General features: G+C 40.2%; 1 protein-coding gene across 7 annotated transcripts in view; it reads right to left on the bottom strand.

Moving 5' to 3' along the window:
- The window catches only part of DENND1A (DENN domain containing 1A), a 361,583-nt gene that overhangs the window by 249,138 nt on the left and 94,812 nt on the right, over positions 1 to 17,633 (bottom strand). The gene's annotated exons all lie outside the window — the stretch shown is intronic.

A 17,633-nucleotide genomic window follows, 5' to 3' on the forward strand; every position in this document is an offset into this window, starting at 1 on the left:
GCCACTCGTGGACCATTGATCTGACACCAGTATGATCAACTGTTATAGGCTTATTCACAAAACAATGACTAGGGTTGTATAATCCTTAAAGTGGTGCTGCGTTTTCTTCATTTCTGCACTGCCCTCCACAACCCCACTTCTGTCACAGCTATCTGTGGCTTGACAAAGCAAGGCTTTGCAGAAAAAAAAGAGTGATACGAGGATGAACCTGGATGACACAAGGCTGGCAATTTTAGTGCAAGAACAGAGGAGCCTATTCCAGGCACAACATATGCCACAGAAAAAGGCACAGAGATCAACAGAAGATCGACACAAAATTAAGTTAGGCAGTGGTTTGAGTAAATAATGAGAAAAATATAAAAATTAGAACAGAGCCATTGCAAGAAGGAAGTGGTAGAAGGTCACGAAAGGGAAGAAGAGAAATTTGAAACTGATGGAGAAAGTGAAGGGAGTCAGAAAAAGAAAGAGACATGGAAGAAAAGGACTGGTTATCTATATTTAGATGGACTGAATGGAAGCAAGTGAGAGACGACGGAAAAACAAGATGCAAAACATAAAAAGAGATATTACTCAACGTATGGGCAAAGGTTTTAGCAGTGGGGTGTAAAGTATACATATCTGAGATTATATATATAAACAAAGCTTGGGAGAGAGGAAGGATTTGAGTAAGAGAACAAGTAAGAAGAGACAAAGATTACCTGTTACATGGGGAAAATAAGCAAACTGGTGATAATAAAGACAGGGAAAAGGAAGGTATGAAATTAAGTTAACACCTCAACCTTATACCAGCACCAGATTTTGGCATGGTTATAAGAAGTTCAAAACTGAAAAGAGGAGAAAGAGGTTTGGAGCACCAAGGTAATTTGCAAGTTATTCCAGGTAGCCGAAGCTGTTAGCACAGATGAAATTCCAGCTATGCAATGAAGTGTAGAGAGAAAAGGAAAGGGGTTCAAGGACAGACTGAGGGACTCAGAAGAAGCAGTGAGTAGACACTATAAAACAGTTGGAGAGTGATAAGGAGAATGAGGAAAGCAGAGTGTCATGGAAGCTCAGATAGAAGAGTATGATCAAGGATCATATGAACATGATCCCTGACCTGATGAGGAGGTAGATGTTTACAAGGTAGCTGTCATCCCCCTGCCTTCTCTATGGATGTGAGATCTAGGTATCCTGCAGACAACATCTCAAGAGGCTGGCGTGGTTCCAGCAGCACTGTCTCAGGTAGATTCTCAAGATCAGCTGGGAAGACTGAAGCACTGACATCATCAGTAGACAACATAGGCAGCATAGAACCACAGGTCATGAAACACCAACCACATTGGTGTGGCCGCTCTGTACATGTGTCTGACACTTCCCTCCCGAAGAAATTACTCTCCTCTCAGTTAAGTCAGGGAAGAAGAGATTGCTGAGGGCAGCAGAAGCACTTCAAAGACATACTTGAAAGAACATCTTAAAAAGGGAGGCACCAACCCAACAAACTGGGAACGCTCAGTGCAGAACAGAACACAGTGGCACCCCACCGTACACCAAGCCACAACTCATTTTTAGAACAATGTGCTCATGAGTCAGAGACGTAACAAAGGAGGAAAGAAAGAGCACAACAGTCCAGTCAACAACTATGTCTCCTCCAAGATTACATCTGTCACTTTTGTGGGAAAATCTGCATGGTACGAATTGGGCTCCTCAACCACTTAAAAAATGACCAATGAAGCCTCTTTGTAAACATCATTCTTGCATTGAGAGAGAGCAAAAGTGAAGTAGCTTTTTGTGACCTGAACAGCCATTTTAGCTAACAAGATAGCAGAACATTTTTATTTATTTATTTTTTTACAAATTCTAAAGTGCTACTGTCCATATGCAAATTAGATCCTTAAAAGCAACACACATCTGTAAGAAAGAGGGGCAAAGTGGCCTTTACAAATCAGGTTTCACACATTGCTCCCAAGCAGACATATTGAACCACCATAAGCACAGTGAAAATGTTAAAATTTTATAGAGTTGCTGAGCCTGTTTTAACACGTTAAAGCACACTGATTTGAGAAGTGATTTTTTATTAACAAAACTGAATACACTTTCTACAAAAATTAAAATGTGGCTATTTTTGTAACCTGCTTCCACAGCCAGCCACAAAAATAGCTAACCTACTTTTTTACTCAACTTTTTTAGAATACTTTTAAGATAAAAGTTATTACATTTTTAAATTCTAATGCTGAATAACAGGGTGAAAGTTAAACAATTCAGTTGCCAGCTCACCAAAATATACTTCTATTTAGAACTGATGACAACCCTATTTAGAACCCAAAGGAAGTTTTTAAAAACATCTGTGTTCAGAACAATTTAGAGCTCTATAAATTAGATGGGCTACAAAATCTGTGTGAACTGAATGCCAACACCTGCCAGGAAAAGGAAATGTTAATTTCTTGATTCACTTCAGTCTAAACCTAACCAGTGAGTAAATTATTAAATATTATGCATTCCACTGGAAACAAATTATCTTTTACTAAAATGTTAAGAACAATACTTTACAAAGTGTCTGTTTCAAATGGACACAAAAAGGCAGTCACAGATTAAAATCCCAGTTCAAAGAATATTCAGTATTGTGAGACGAGCCCCATTTTATGTGAAATTCAGTCACTTCCTAAACGTGAATGCTGCTAGAAGTAATAAGAGAGGGTTAACTGGAGCACAGAAAAGCTTATGTATTGGAGGTTTGGCACTTAATTTTTTGCATTTATTAGGGGTTTAGTATTATATAGTGCACATTTCCTTTCTAAAGTTACACATTATTTTGATTACATATTATTAGCTATCTTAAATGCAAAACATGTAATTGCATAGTTATATAAAAATTCAGATGAAATATTAGCATTTGAAGATGTAAAAATTATTCTCAAATTTAAGGGAAAACATGCTGCTCATAAAGGCTGGTATCACAACCACAACAGAAACAGCAGCATATTTAGCTCACACTGGAAATAAAACACTGGCAAAATTTTGCTTTTAAGCGAAGTATTAAATGCAACCGATAATATGAGTAAAGCTATATTTCTTTCACCCTACCTCCCCCTTAAAATATTTGGGAGAAATTCCTTTAAAACTTATTTTCCAGCGAACGCTTTTTATGACAAGTTTTAGCCTATATTAGCTTTTCAGTGTATTTGTAACAAACTTCTGAAAAAAAAAAGTTTAAGTGAGAAACCCGCCCATGTTTATACATACTAGCAGTAGTCAGCATGAGAAAAGTCTTTTAGGTAGTCTAATTACTAATCAGTCATGTTAAGAGCTTTTTCTGACAAACAGCAGCAATATTTGACTAGTAACATTAATGTAATAAACTTAATTTAATAAAACAATACTATCATTTAAACAATATTCCAATATAACTTTATAGCTATTGCTCATCTATTTCCTTCAAAACTTTTTAAAAATCTGTTAACTCTATCTCTACATGCAGTTAGAGAACAAGGATAGGGAAGCTTTCTACAAGTCTGACTTCTCCCTTTTTCCTAGATGTTGATGGAGAAGAGGACAAAAAAGTTCTTGAACGAAACAACAACATCGTTTCATTGGAGGCCATCACTTGCCCTCAGGATGGTGCTATAAAAAAAAAATTTTAGAGAATAGAGCACTGAAATAAATTATGTTTTTATGATCATATTAAGAGCTGTAAGCATTTAAATATTTTACTCACAAAAAATGTGCACAGATGGGCAACTTTTCTGCTCGCATTAGTAAAAAAAAAAAAATCTTTCATTATCAAGCTCAAAACCCTTGCATTTTTTAAACTTAATTGTGCCTCTGTTTCTTAGAATTCACACCCCAAGGCCAAAGCTTTCCTGCCACCAGTCCTTCAAATCTGACTTGGACATTACACGGAAGGAGGCTCCAAGCCTCCCTGAGGTCTCGCTCCTTTTACAACATACGCAAAAGCAGTAGATAATGGGCCTATGTTGAATTCACTGCTCTACACAACTCCTCTTGGGACACAGGCCTAGCAGATGTGATAAAAACTGTGTCAGAGAAGTAGCTATAGTTGTGCCTTAATGACAACTTAAACCTCTAAACTAATAGAACAAAAGAGAAATGGCTATTACTTTTTTCATTAGCAGCAACCTGAGAGTAACACAGAGCTAAAACATTTTAGCAGTTCTTCCCACAGACTTCACACTGCCATTACCCAAATAAATAATGTTCTAAATAAAAAACAAAAATCTTAGCTAAAATCTGTTCTTGGCACATCTTAAAAATAAACCTTTATTTGATGTCTGTTAGGATTTACATCTGTCCAGGGGATGCTCAACTCTTTTTTTCTATTTTAAGTTATGAAAAGGACTTCAATAATTTTATCTAAAATAACATGAATTTATAAATATCAAATCCTCTTCTGTGATAAACATGGGAGCAAATACATTGACATGGATGAGAAATATCAATATGAGAACAGCTAGCTTGTAAAAATTGTGATTGTATTAAATCATAAATATGGTTTTGAGATTTAGAAGCTAAGGTTGGGAATTTTTCAGCTTTGAATTTGGAAGCTTGTATGTGAAAACTATTAGATGTGAGTATATAACCATTCACTTCTAGGATACTAAGATTCGTGTCGTTTTCAAAGGCTAATTTAATTATACAGTACCAAAAATATAGATTTAAATTTATACTTTGGATAACATTTGTGAAGTGATATAATTTTGCTTTTAGATGATTGGCTCTTTTAAATGCTGCCTCAAATGCTCTATTCAGCCACAACGACATACCCACTTAATCAGCTATCATTGTTCTCTGAGGCAGGACTTTGTTGTCAAGACAAGCACTGAAACCTTTAAAAAATTTCAGAACTGGCATAAGAAAAAAGTGATCTCTCTCAAACAAAGACAAATTTATGCAAATCTTTTATAAACATTCACAAACATTTATTTAGCTTTTGAAATGTTGGCCTCATTTGAGAGCATGAAAATGAGGGGGAAGTAGGAAGATGCAAAGGACAGCTTAGAGGCTGGCACACTACATAAATATTCAGAAGGAAGATTATAGGATTCATGTTAGGCTGTCTTAGGTTTCTCCAAAGTCCACATAGAATACCAAAGAACAAAACTAACGAGAGGTAGAGCAGATGTTAGACAATGCAGCAGCCCTCTTTTCCTCTCTCACTTGGCTATACTTGGGCGCTTTTATTTTTCTTTTCAATATGGTTAGGTCATTCAAGGATTCTCCTATAGACCCAGTATTGTGGCTACAGAGCTATAAGCTGGACCTCTGTCAGCTTTCCAAAAGTTTCCAATGAAAAGGCATTATGCAAATTCTACCTCTCCTACCCTCTTTCAGGGGAAAAAAAGCCTCCAGTATGTAGTCATTGGAGTATTGGAAGTCCCAGCCTTCATTTCTGTATGGTTGTGTTTGCCTTAGGGCCATGCTGCTTGTTTTGACAGTGGATGCCCCTAGATAGTTGGGATTAGTCGAGCTTGTTTAGATAAACTTGAAATCAAGGCCTTCTCTAGGTAGACAGCTAGATGTTGCTACTGAGTTTCCAGCTGCCTTCTTCTTTCATCCCAAAACAACTGCAGATTCACAGTAGCTATCACAGCCACAGGCTATGTCACATACATAAGTACAAAATTAAAGGCTGCTAAAAGAAGCCTTTGTAAGTCTTAGTGCTAAAATAAGGAATCTGTACTGCATAGTTTATACAAATTATTCAAGCAGCACCAATAAGGCACTGCAAATGATACATAAGACATGTTCATAAGACAGACCTTTTTAAATAAATGGGCAAAATTATGCTTTGTTAATTTCACATCACCACCACCCACTGCCCAACATTTCTACATATTTTTTATGGGTAACTGCTAAAACATTTTCTAATATTTATCTTATTTACCTAATAAGAAACCTTATGCTGATCTATGACATGATTCAAGAATAATATTATTTATTATAGTTAGATTTGGGTTTTAGGATAGATTTTTCTTAGAAAATAGTTTAAAAAACCATCTGAACTGGACCTAATGAAGACATGCCATCTGCAAATGTTTTCAAAACATATGAAAAATTGATTCAAACCTTAGAAACAAATTGAGAAAAAAAGTGGGACACTAGCAGCACTGTACTAATTATTTAAGAATGTTGTCATCCAGTTCTCAGTTTACCCAACAAGGGATTCATAGAAAAATATATATTTACTAGGCTTCATGTACCTTTGTACATTTCCTACCACTCAACAGACTTCCAATCCTGACTGGAGTCTCTGATAACTACTATGATGCAAGAACTAACCTGGGCGCACAGACTTTGAAGCCAGAAGGTACCATCAATGATTATCATCCAGTCTGACCTCCTGCACATTGCAGGCCACAAAACCTCACCCACTGATTCTTTTAATAGAGCTATAACCTCTGGCTGAGTTACTGAAGTCCTCAAACTATTGGGGAACATAATGCCCAGGGGCCAGATGCAGCCCCTAGGTAGCCTGGATATAGCCCCCAAGACTTAGGGCCTCCCCCAACATTGGGGAGCCCGCGCTGGGAGTCCAGCTCTCCCACCGCCTCTCCGTAGCCTCCAGCCTCTGACTGATTTTTCTGTGGGTCAGCAGCCCATTAAAAGGTTTCCCACCCCTGATTTAAAGACCTAGAGTTACAGAGAATCCACAATTTACACTAATTTAAACCTGCAAGTCATCCATGCTGCTGAGGAAAATAAAAAACCTGTGCCAATCTGATGTGAGAAAATTCCTTCCAGATCCCAAATATGACAGACCGACCATGAGCATGTAGAAAAGACCAATCAGTCAAATACTCAGAGCCCTCTTCATCTAATGGCTCATCACTGATTGTTTGAGATATCTGGTGCTAGCAGTGGCAGATAAGTTGCACAACATTGCAGGCAGTCTCATCACACCATCTCTTCCATAATCTTATCAAGCTCAGTCTTGAAACAAGTTAGGTTTTTCTCCAACCTTTCTCTCACTTTGGAAGGGTTTTCCAAAACTTCACTCTTCCAATGGTTAGAAACCTTCGTCTATTTTCAAGTCTAGACTTGATGTTGGTCAGTTTGTATCCATTTGTTCTTGTGTCCACATTGGCACTTAGCTTAAATAATTCCTTTCCCTGCCAGGATTTATCCCTCTGATGTATTTATGGAGAGCAATCATATCGCTCTCCTCAGCCTTCTCTGGTTAGACTAAGCAAGCCTTTGAGTTGCCTCAGATCATCCTAGCAGCCCTTCTCTGCATCTCTTCTGGTTTAAATTCAATTCTGTACTATAATCAAACAATGAGGAAAATTCCTGAAGAAAAGGAAACTTCAGTTTAATGGAAAATTATTATTGCCTTAATTCTCCCTTTGTGTTCCAGAGTAGCCAGCTCTATGAGCAAAAATTATTTAAAGGGGGAATAACACTTGAGACCAAAGGGAAGCACTGGTAAACAACAGCTTTGTGAAAACTACCAGGAGTATGATTTTATGGTAACAGTACCAGCCTGTGAGTTAGGATTAAGAATCAAGAGAGACCACTTCTGTTCTTGGATTCACCACCGACCTGCTGTCTAACCTTATGCAAATCAAGAATTCTGTGCTAGTTTTCCTACCTACAAACTATCAAAAGACTGTCTACTCTATCGTTAAGTTATCTGAGGTAGTTCAGTGAAAAGCATTATAGAACTGCGAGATATTGTATCATGATCTTTATCCACAGTATAATACCTGGTGTCCTCCTAGGACTTGTTACTGCAAGTAGAGCAGACTTTGCAGTGAATTTTTGAGTAAAACCTTCCATAGCAGAAATTCTCAGTTGCTCAATAACCTGACAGGAAAAGTGGCAAAGTAGAGACTGGAATGTATAGCCAACAACTGAACAGAGAAAATTCTTTAAAATTAATGGAAACTATGACAAAGTGAGTACTCTTAGTGCATAAAGGACCCCAGGGCACAGAATGTAATGACTGTTAACTTAATGACTAAAAAAGTATGCTAACAAAAACTTGATGATGATGATGCTTGGGAAACCATGTGTGTACAACTTTAAGAACCTGAAGAACTCTGTGTGAGCTTGCAAGCTTGCTTCTTCACCAACAGAGTTGAGACCAATAAAAGGGATCATCTCCTCATCCCCTTTCTCCTAATAGACAAGGACCAACTCTCCTACAAACTCCATTTTGATGATAAGCCTAGCTGCCTTTTCTGCTATCGTTGGACCTTATCTTCAGATGAAATTCCAAGATATAGTGACACAGGGCTAATGCCAATGAGTCACTTCTATTCAAATAGAACTATCTTGGACAAAGCAGGTGGCCAAATCAAGAAAAATGGCTCTGCAAGGCAATAAATGTCCGGGGGGACGGGCGGGACAGCCACTCTTAAAACCTGACAAAATCGATCCTGGTGTCACATAACAGTGGAACTGAACATTATAAAAGAGAACCCTCTCACACCAACAGTTTCAAAGGAGGATAGGAGACTAGGAGCAGGGAGCAAGGCTGTGTGGAAGGAGAAGGGAAGAGACTTACTGGACATCTTAAAAGACTCTGACTTGAGCAAAAACAAAAAACAAAAAAAACCACCATGCAGGAATGGTAATCTGAGGCAGGTACGGCTCTGTAAATGTTTCATTGTTATGTCTTATGCTGTCTAAAGTAAAAAGTATTTGTCATAGAAATCTTTACAAAGCCTTTGCATCCTGTGAGTCTTCCATGACGCATCCCTCAAGAAATAAACTGCAAACCAGAGTGCCCTCAAGGCCCGTGCTCCAGACAGAAATGGGCATAACTTCCGGGAGTGTCATGGGAAGACAGCAACCATCCTAGAGACACAGGGCAGCTGGAATGAAAGGGTCAACTATTGTGAAAGGGACAACAGGCAGTGCCTGTGCCCAGGAAGTGAGAGAGGCCAAAAGACATGCAGCGCTGTAGGCAACACAGACCAAGGAAAGCTGAAGATCACATGGATTGAGCATGGCAGGATGCAAATACAGCAATCAGGTGAGGTCCAGCACAGAGCATTTCTAGGGCAGTGATACTTGTATTTACCTGGAACTCTTCTATTGGGTCTCAGTAGGGACTTACAAATTCACAGCCATGAATAACACACCATAGACCATGAAATCTGGTCTCTCCCCTCCCGCCACCGTGAAATCTGGTCTTTTGTATGCTTCTCTCTCTCTGGGATCTCTCGAATCGAGTAAGATTTCCCCATGGACACCTATAACTGATGAGTACATAGATGAGAAATTAGGCCAGTTCTGGCAAGGAACACTCTCTGGCAATGGATGCATGTGAGATCTCCACCTCTGTTGGCACCGAGACGAGTGGCACGGATGCGAGCCCAAATATACTCCATATGTCGGGCTCTCTGATCTTCTTCAGGTAGACGTTGCTTGATCTCAAAGTGTCGGGCACAGTTCTTGATAGCATCCTCCTGATTACCAGATCCTTCAACTGCCTCTCCCAGGCGTCAGCATCAATGCTGCACTTTACCAAGGTGTTCTTAAGGACATCCCTGTAGTGCTTCCACAACGAGACCTCGTTCCAGTCCTCAGTTGAGCATACAAAATCTGTTTAGGCAAGAGCGTGTCACACATCCTGACAACGTGACCAGACCATCATAGCTGCCTGTGGGCGATTATTGCCTCCATTCTGCAGGAATCAGCCTCTGCAAGGACACTAACGTTGGTCCGTCTGTCCTGCCATGTGATGCCCAATATTCTCTTTAGGTACCTTTGGTAGAATTTCTCCAGATCTTTAATGTGTCATCTATGGGGAGTGCAAGCTTCAGCTCCATTCAGCAATGCTGGGATGACTATGGCACTGTAGATGTCAATCTTGGTTTGCATTTTGATCAAAGAATCATAGAAAACTAGAACTGGAAGGGACCTCAAGAGGTCGAGTCCAGTCCCCTGCCTTCATGGCAGGACCAAGCACCGTCTAGCTCGTCCCTAATAGAAGTCTGTCCAACTTGCTCTTAAATATCTCCAGTGATGAGATTCCACAACCCCCCTAGGTAAATTAGGCAGGAAGTTTTTCCTGATGTCCAACCTATATCTCCCTTGCTGCAATTTAAGCCTATTGCTTCTTGTCCTATCCTCAGAGTCCAAGGAGAACAATTTTTCTCCCTCTTTCTTATAATACTCTTTTAGATACTTGAAAACTGCTATCATGTCCCCTCCCAGTATTCTCTTTTCTAAACTAAACAAGCCCAGTTCTTTCTGTCTTCCCTCGTAGATCATGTTTTCTAGACCTTTAATCATTTTTGTTGCTCTTCTCTGGATGCATCTCTTTGATGTCACAGTCATCAAAGACTCGCCTCTGTAAACGTCCATAAGCTAAACTGGCACTGGAGATTCAGTGACGGATTTCACCGTTGATGTCAGCATATCTGGACAGGTAGCTTCCGAGATAGGGGAAGCTGCTGACATTCTACAGAACTTGGTTGTCTGCTGTAATGGTTGGTTTGGACAATGGTAGGCAGGTGTTGGCTGAAAGAGAACCTTGGTCTTTCGTGCACAGAGAGTCAGTCCCAACCTGCGGTAGGCCGTGGTGAAAATGTCGACTGTTGCTTGAAGCCCATCTTCTGAAGTGGCACTGACCTGGGCATCATCAGCCTACTGAAGTTCTTGTGGTCTTGGCCTCAGCTCTGAAGTAGCCCAGATTGAAGAGGCTACCATCCATCTGAAGAAGTGGGTTGTGCCCACGAAAGCTCATGATACCATCTACATGTTTTGTTAGTTTCTAAGGGTATGTCTACACTACCCCCCTAGTTCGAACTAGGGGGGATAATGTAGTCATACGGAGTTGCAAATGAAGCCCGGGATTTCCACGAGGCGTACAGCTAGTTCGGATAGGAAGCACGGGGTCCGACCTAGCCGGCATTTAAAAATGGCGCCGGATGGCTTTATGCAAATGAAGCCCGGGAAATTCAAATCCCGGGCTTCATTTGCAACTCCGTATGACTACATTACCCCCCCTAGTTCGAACTAGGGGGGTAGTGTAGACATAACCTACAGGATGGATAAATTTAAACAAACAAACAGTCTTGCAGAACCTTAGGGTATTTCAACTCCACCTGGGAGGCCATCTCCAATAGTCTAGAGGACCATCTCCAATAGTTTGGAAGGACTTCTTCACCAAATGGAAGGAGATGGTTCAGAAGAACTCAGGCAAGATTTTTACTTGCGGTTGAGAGCGAGAAGATCCCTCAGTAGTTTCCACTGTCCGTCCTGTCACCCTTCTTAAAGATGGTCACTATGATGGCATCTCTAAGCTCTCTGGATATGGTTTCCTCTCTCCAGATCATCAGAATGAGCGAGTATACAACAGCAGAGATGGTCTTCCCTGTCTGAATATCTCCGTGGAGATTGTCAGCACCTGTGGCCTTGTCTTTTTTGTGTGTGTGTGTGTGTGTGTGTGTGTGTGTGTGTGTGTGTGCGCGCGCGCGCGTCTGCTTAGGACTCAGAAGGAGGGCTTACAATCCAGATCGATACAGACAGGGAGACTGGTGATCACACTGAAAATGCTGTCATCGATGGTTGCATCTCGTTTGAACAAGTGACTTAAATGTTCCTGCCACCAGATGTTGATGCCATCTTTGGTCCTAATAAGCAATGTCCCATCTGCTGATTGCAGGGGAGTGACACCCTGTTTTGACGGTCCTTAAATCACCCTAACAGCATTGAAGAACTCATGATTATTGTTGGAATCAGCTTAGGCCTGTATTTCCTTTGCTTTGTCCCTCCACCAGTTGTTTTTAAGGACTCGTACTTCATCCTTGGCAAGCTCATAATCATGTTTCTTCTACTGAGACGAGGAGTTGCTATTCCAGGTTTTGAATGCTCTGAGTTTAATAAAGAGGTCCTGGATCGCTTTACCATTAGTATTAAACCAATTCTGCCTCCTTTGCTTGGTGTAGCCAAGGGTTTCACCACAGGTTTCCAGTATAGCGGTTTTCAAAAAGGAGCATGTATGCTTTTACCAGATACTGTACTATACAGATTTCATGGGGAGAAACAAGCATTTCTCAAACTGGAGGTTCTGACCCAAAAGGGAACAGCAAAGTCTGCAAGATTATTTGTCACCCTCACTTCAGAGCTGGGTGTCCAGAAAGCAGTGGATGTTGGCCAGGTTCCCAGCCCAGAAGGCAGTGCCCCACCAGCAGAAGCATAGAAAAAACACATGGCAGTGTCATACCATGCCATCTTTATTTCTGCACTGCTGCCTTTAAAATATGGATATAAATGGTTAACCAGTTAGTCTCATGGGTGAGGCTTACCGGTTATGGTTAACTTGTGGGGGCCCACCATGGGGCCAACTTCCGTCTAATTGATTAATTGGTAAAATGTAAAGTTTGACTGGTTAACTAATTAAATGGGATTTTACACCCCTACTTTGGGGCTGGGTGGTCAGAGTGGCAGCTGCTACCTGAGGGTCCAGCTCTGCAGGCAGCAGCACGGAAGCGAGGGTGGTAATAGCATAAAATCCAACCTTACCTCCGCACTGTGCCATACTTCTGTACTGTGTCTCAGCCTCCAGAGCTGGGCTCCCAGCCAGCAGCCACTGCTCTCCAGCGTATCAGCCCTGAAGGCTGCGCTGCCACCAGCAGCAGCACTGACGTAAAGGTAGAAGTACTATGAGCTCCCATATCTCGATGCCTCCACAGTAGTCCTTACTGGGCCAGGATCCCTTCAATTGCAATACTATGAAATCTTACATTTAAAAGGTTATATTTAAATGGCTGAAATAATAAAATTCATTATTTTTAAAATCCTATGACCATTTACTGTTTCCTCTTATAAATTAAAGCAAGGTAAAGGTTTGGTTGTGCCAGGACAATGGGATGTACGTGGAACGCAAGCAAATGGAAAAGGAGGGATGTGATAGTAGGGACAGTTATATCTTAGAATGATCACAGGAGGCAGCAAGCAGCCGCTGGCTGGCAGCATGGTCCCCACCACCATGGCTGCTCCTGGGTCTGTGCCCACCCCCTGCTCCTGGCCAGCACCAGAGAGAATGTCCCCCTGAGCCGAAGCCACGCCCCCTGGGCCAGCCCCAATAAGAAGCCACTCCCCATAGCAGAAGCTGCTGGATGGGCCCCGCTGGCCTCAGCAGGAAGAAGCCACATGGCTCCCCCTCCCCAGGGAGAAGTCAGATGGACTGGCCATATGCACCCTTACCTACCCTGCCCTGGCCCAGTCCTGGGGAGATGCCAGCAGCCATCCACACCCTTGCTCTGCTCAGGGTGGCGGGAGCCATGCTGCCAGCCAGCGGCTGCTTGCTGCCCCGTGATCATTGTGTGATAAGTGCCCCTGTTATCATATCTCTCCTTTTCCTACTGTGCCCTCCCCCCCCATCCTCTGCTCTGATTCCTGCACCCCCCACCCCACCCCGAACTCCTCTTCACTCCCTAACCCTGACTCTTGCATCCTGTCCTACACACCCAGCCATGTGCCCTGAACACCTCCAGAAGGACCTGAGCAACACCGGGCCACTCTGCTGGTGTAGTAATATTTTAGGAGTGGCCAAAATATCTATAAAATTCCAAAAAGTCTTATTTTCTCCTTTCAGCAGTGTATATAACTAATTGTAGTGAACTGTATGTATATGATTATGTCACTGCTGCAAGAATTCATTCAACAGAGACTGTTCCTATGCTAAGAAACTTAGGAAGACTTACAAGAAGAACATACTGTGTGAGTATTGTATAATCACAGCACTTCAGGAAATCTTCCACTTATGCATCACGTTTTTATACATTTGCGCATTTTAGAAGTGACAGAAATTTTACTTTGTTGTCTGCCCTTCCAACAAACTTCTTCATGTGTCACTGCAAAGTTCTTCATTGCAACCACTAGTTTCAGGAATCACAAAGAAGAGAGAGAGGAAGAGGAATGGCGAAATCAAGTCACAGCTAAATCACAAAAGCTAACAAACACCACAATATATATAGAAAAAGCTGTGGGATAGAAAGTTAGTGTATGATCACAGATACCCATCTAGATCAGTCAGAAGGATGGCCTCAAATGTAACTTTGGCCTGCATCAATATATTTTTGTTAGTCTCTAAGGTGCCACAGGACCACTCCTTGTTTTTAAGGAATTAGTTTAATTTTTAAGTCAATCTACAATGTTCATATTTGGGATATTAACTGGTAAGCATAGTGGTAAGCACGAGGCTTATCACTAAATTTACTAGTTAACCAGCCCTTCAGCAGTGGGCAGCCAGGATGGAGCAGGCTAGGCGGCAGGATCCCACGATAGCGTCAGGGCTGGTGGCAGGACTTCCCAGCTGTGGAAAGGCCGGGGGGTGGTCCAAACGAAAGGCCCTTATTTAAAATGGTTAACTGTTTTAACATTCCAAGTTCATATTAAAACTGATCTATACTAAACTAAGTTACTTTCTTACTACTGTCTGACATAAGAGAAAGGCCGAGAACATATGACTGGCAACACAAATTTCTGACTTCGACTCCCCATTTCTAACCTTGGCCAAGTAGCCTTCCAGAAAAGATTCTGTGTCCCTATATATAATAGGTATTGTAAGACAGAAGCACTTTGAAAATGCAAACCTCTCATTGAAGCCATTTGAGACAACAGATTTGTACATAAGCAAACAGACTTGGACTGGGGCCTTTATGCACTTCCATAATGTAAACGATCAAGAAATGACAATCATCATCATTGTAGTAGAGGAGATCTCTTAATCAGGCAATTTATATCAAAGGTTATCAAAAACAATGAATTTTTTTTAATTATATTGATTTAAACACTGATATGAGCTGACCAGTATTTGATATGCCGAATTAGACTCATATCCATCTTACTGTTGGATGGTTGAACTTACTTGCTAATTTTGTCAATAGTTATTACTTCAGCCACACAGAAATCTGTCTCTGACTGGTATGATAAAAAACTTTTTTTTTAAATGGGCTGCTTTAAATAAGCTAGTCTGCAACGCTGCTGTTTAGCCACAAATATGTTCAAACAAGGAGGAGAAAAACTGAATTTCACAGATTCACAACAAAATTCAAGATACTGAAATAGAATAGACATCTTCTAACTTGGAAAACGCTGTCTTAGCATTATTTTATAGTTTTATCATTAAATTTAAACATACGAAGTGACCATCATTACTTCCTTTAAACCTGAACTCACAGCCTTTACTCACACAAGTTGTCTCCTAGGACTTTAGTGCAACCACCTTCACAAATAAATGTTGGCACTAAATTATTCACAGATCCATAGACTTTAAGGCCAGAAGGAACTATTATGACAATCTGGTCTGACTGCCCGCATAGCACAGGCCAGGGAATTTCAACCAGTAGTGCCTGCAACCAGCTCAGTAACTTGTGGTTGAGCCAAAGCATGTATTGTGGAAAGACATTCTGTATTGATTTTAAAACCACCAGAGATGGAGGATACACATTCTTTGGTAAGCTGTTTCAACGGTAATTACCATCACTTAAAAAAATGTCGTCCTTGTTCTTTGCCTATTTATCTAACCTCCAGCCGTAGGCTCTTGTTATGTCTTTTTTCCCTGCCAGATTTAAGAGCCTGCACCAGTCACAAATTTTCTCCTTATGTAGATACTTACAGGCAGTGTGAAAAATACAAATAGTCTAAGTTTTTCCACTGTCAGGTAGGTTTTCCAGACCTTAAATCTTCCTTTTAATTCTTTTCCAAATCCTTTCTAATTTTTCAACATCATTTCTGACGTGCAGATGGCAGAAATTAATCCACCATGCTAGTAATAATGTCATCAACACCATATTTGAAGGATAAGAGCACCCCCTACTTCTTTTCAAAATTCCCACTTGCATACATCAAAAGGTCATATTAGGACTATTACCATAACATTTCACTCTGAGCTCATTTTCAGATAGTTATGTTAAAATAAGCAACTAAACAAATCACACAGTACTTCTTTTCAGCATGTCCCAGGCTTCTCTACTATTTGTTTTGACCAACCTTAAGAAAATTGGCTCTCAGGTGATGTCGATACTAACTGCACCAGAGATCAATATTCTGGCATTCGATTAGTTAAGACCTGCTAAATCGAATGCTGAGGGCAACTCCAGCCAGTGCTGGTACTCCTGACGGTCACTGTTTGGTGAGAGCTTACATCAAACTCTTCTGAAGGAGGTTGGTAAACTGGAAAGTTTGTCTCTCTCACCAACTGAAGTTGGTCCAGTAAAAGATATTACACCTTGCCCACCTTGTCTCAGTGCCTTTTAAACACACTTAAAAACAAGCATACCAAGAATTGTCATCATTATTACTACTACAATTATGAAATATTTAAGTTTGTTATAAGTCTTTAAAGTCTTCTGTATTTTATGGTTTTGGTACTATTGTCCAACACTAAAGAAGCACATGAAAAGCACTACTGAGTTTTGGAAGTACTCAGAAAGATTCAACTTCCTTCAAACTAATCTATTCTAGAAGGTACTGAGAGGACAACTTAGAACATATGGTAGTAGGAATACAGAGCAACAGAGAAGGGGAGACCATGGGAAATCAGAGGAAGAAGTTTAATTACCATGAATAAGGGTTATCCTCAAAATCTCCATAAATTAAGATTATAGTTAAACCTACAATTTTGGTTTGGGCAGGTGTCTCAGAATTCAGATACCAACTTCATGATTCAGAGCTAGCTCTGAAAATATTCCTTCCTAAATTTCTTGGGACTTTGATGTCCTTGTGGATTGAATTATCTCAAGAGCACCTCAGTGAAATAGCCATATTATCGACATTAGGGAATGCGTCATTCCTTATATTTTGACCCAGAACATTAATGAAAAAAAAAATCACACTTGTCATCTTAACAAAGATTTTCATTCCTGCTGCTGTTTTACAAATGCATATTCAACAGGGAGCGACTACATATAATTTAAATAACTCTCTCTGTTAACTTTACAGGCATTCATTTCATAAGACTCCTATGATGTAATACGATCCGTGTTTAGAGTCAAAGGACTTTGATATACACTTCTCAGGTGTTTGACAAATACATTTACTATTTGCTATTACTAAGGCACAATATAAGAAAAGAGACCCTTCAGAACTTCATTAGGTGTTTCCTTCTACATTTTTAAATAAATACTTACTCAATCTTTTCAATTAAATTTCTTATTTTTCAATAAGGTAGCACTTCCACTAAATTACTAATAAAGACAGATTCTGCTATGAAGTACACATATACACTAAGCATATGAAAACTTTCCAGCAAAGCGATCATAAGCAACTCAAAAATACTATTTGGATTACAATCATCATTGTTTAAGTAACTTATTTAGTCCTTTTTAACACATATAGGTTATGTAAGATGGAGGTTTATGCTTTATTTATGGCTAACACTATAAACATTCTCTTAATCAGAGATCTCATTTAATGATATAAAGAAAAGGCACTTTTTTATTTTTCCCTATGTGCCATGTTTCTACATTGCTTATAGAGTTAGTACAAGAAAGACTGTTAGTTTCTATATAAAGATTGCCATAAAAATTTATAGTTTCTATAAACGTATAAAGATTGTTGGTTTCATTATAATCTCTGTTTTTGTGCCAGTGGAAAGAAAAATTACCTGCAGACTACAAGTAGCAATCTGCATAAGTACCAGCTTGCAGGGGTATCCTAATCCCCCTAATAAATATAAG

Source organism: Pelodiscus sinensis, chromosome 23, assembly GCF_052426305.1.
Source record: "Pelodiscus sinensis isolate ZL-2025 chromosome 23, ASM5242630v1, whole genome shotgun sequence".
NCBI classification, from domain to species: Eukaryota; Metazoa; Chordata; order Testudines; family Trionychidae; genus Pelodiscus; species Pelodiscus sinensis.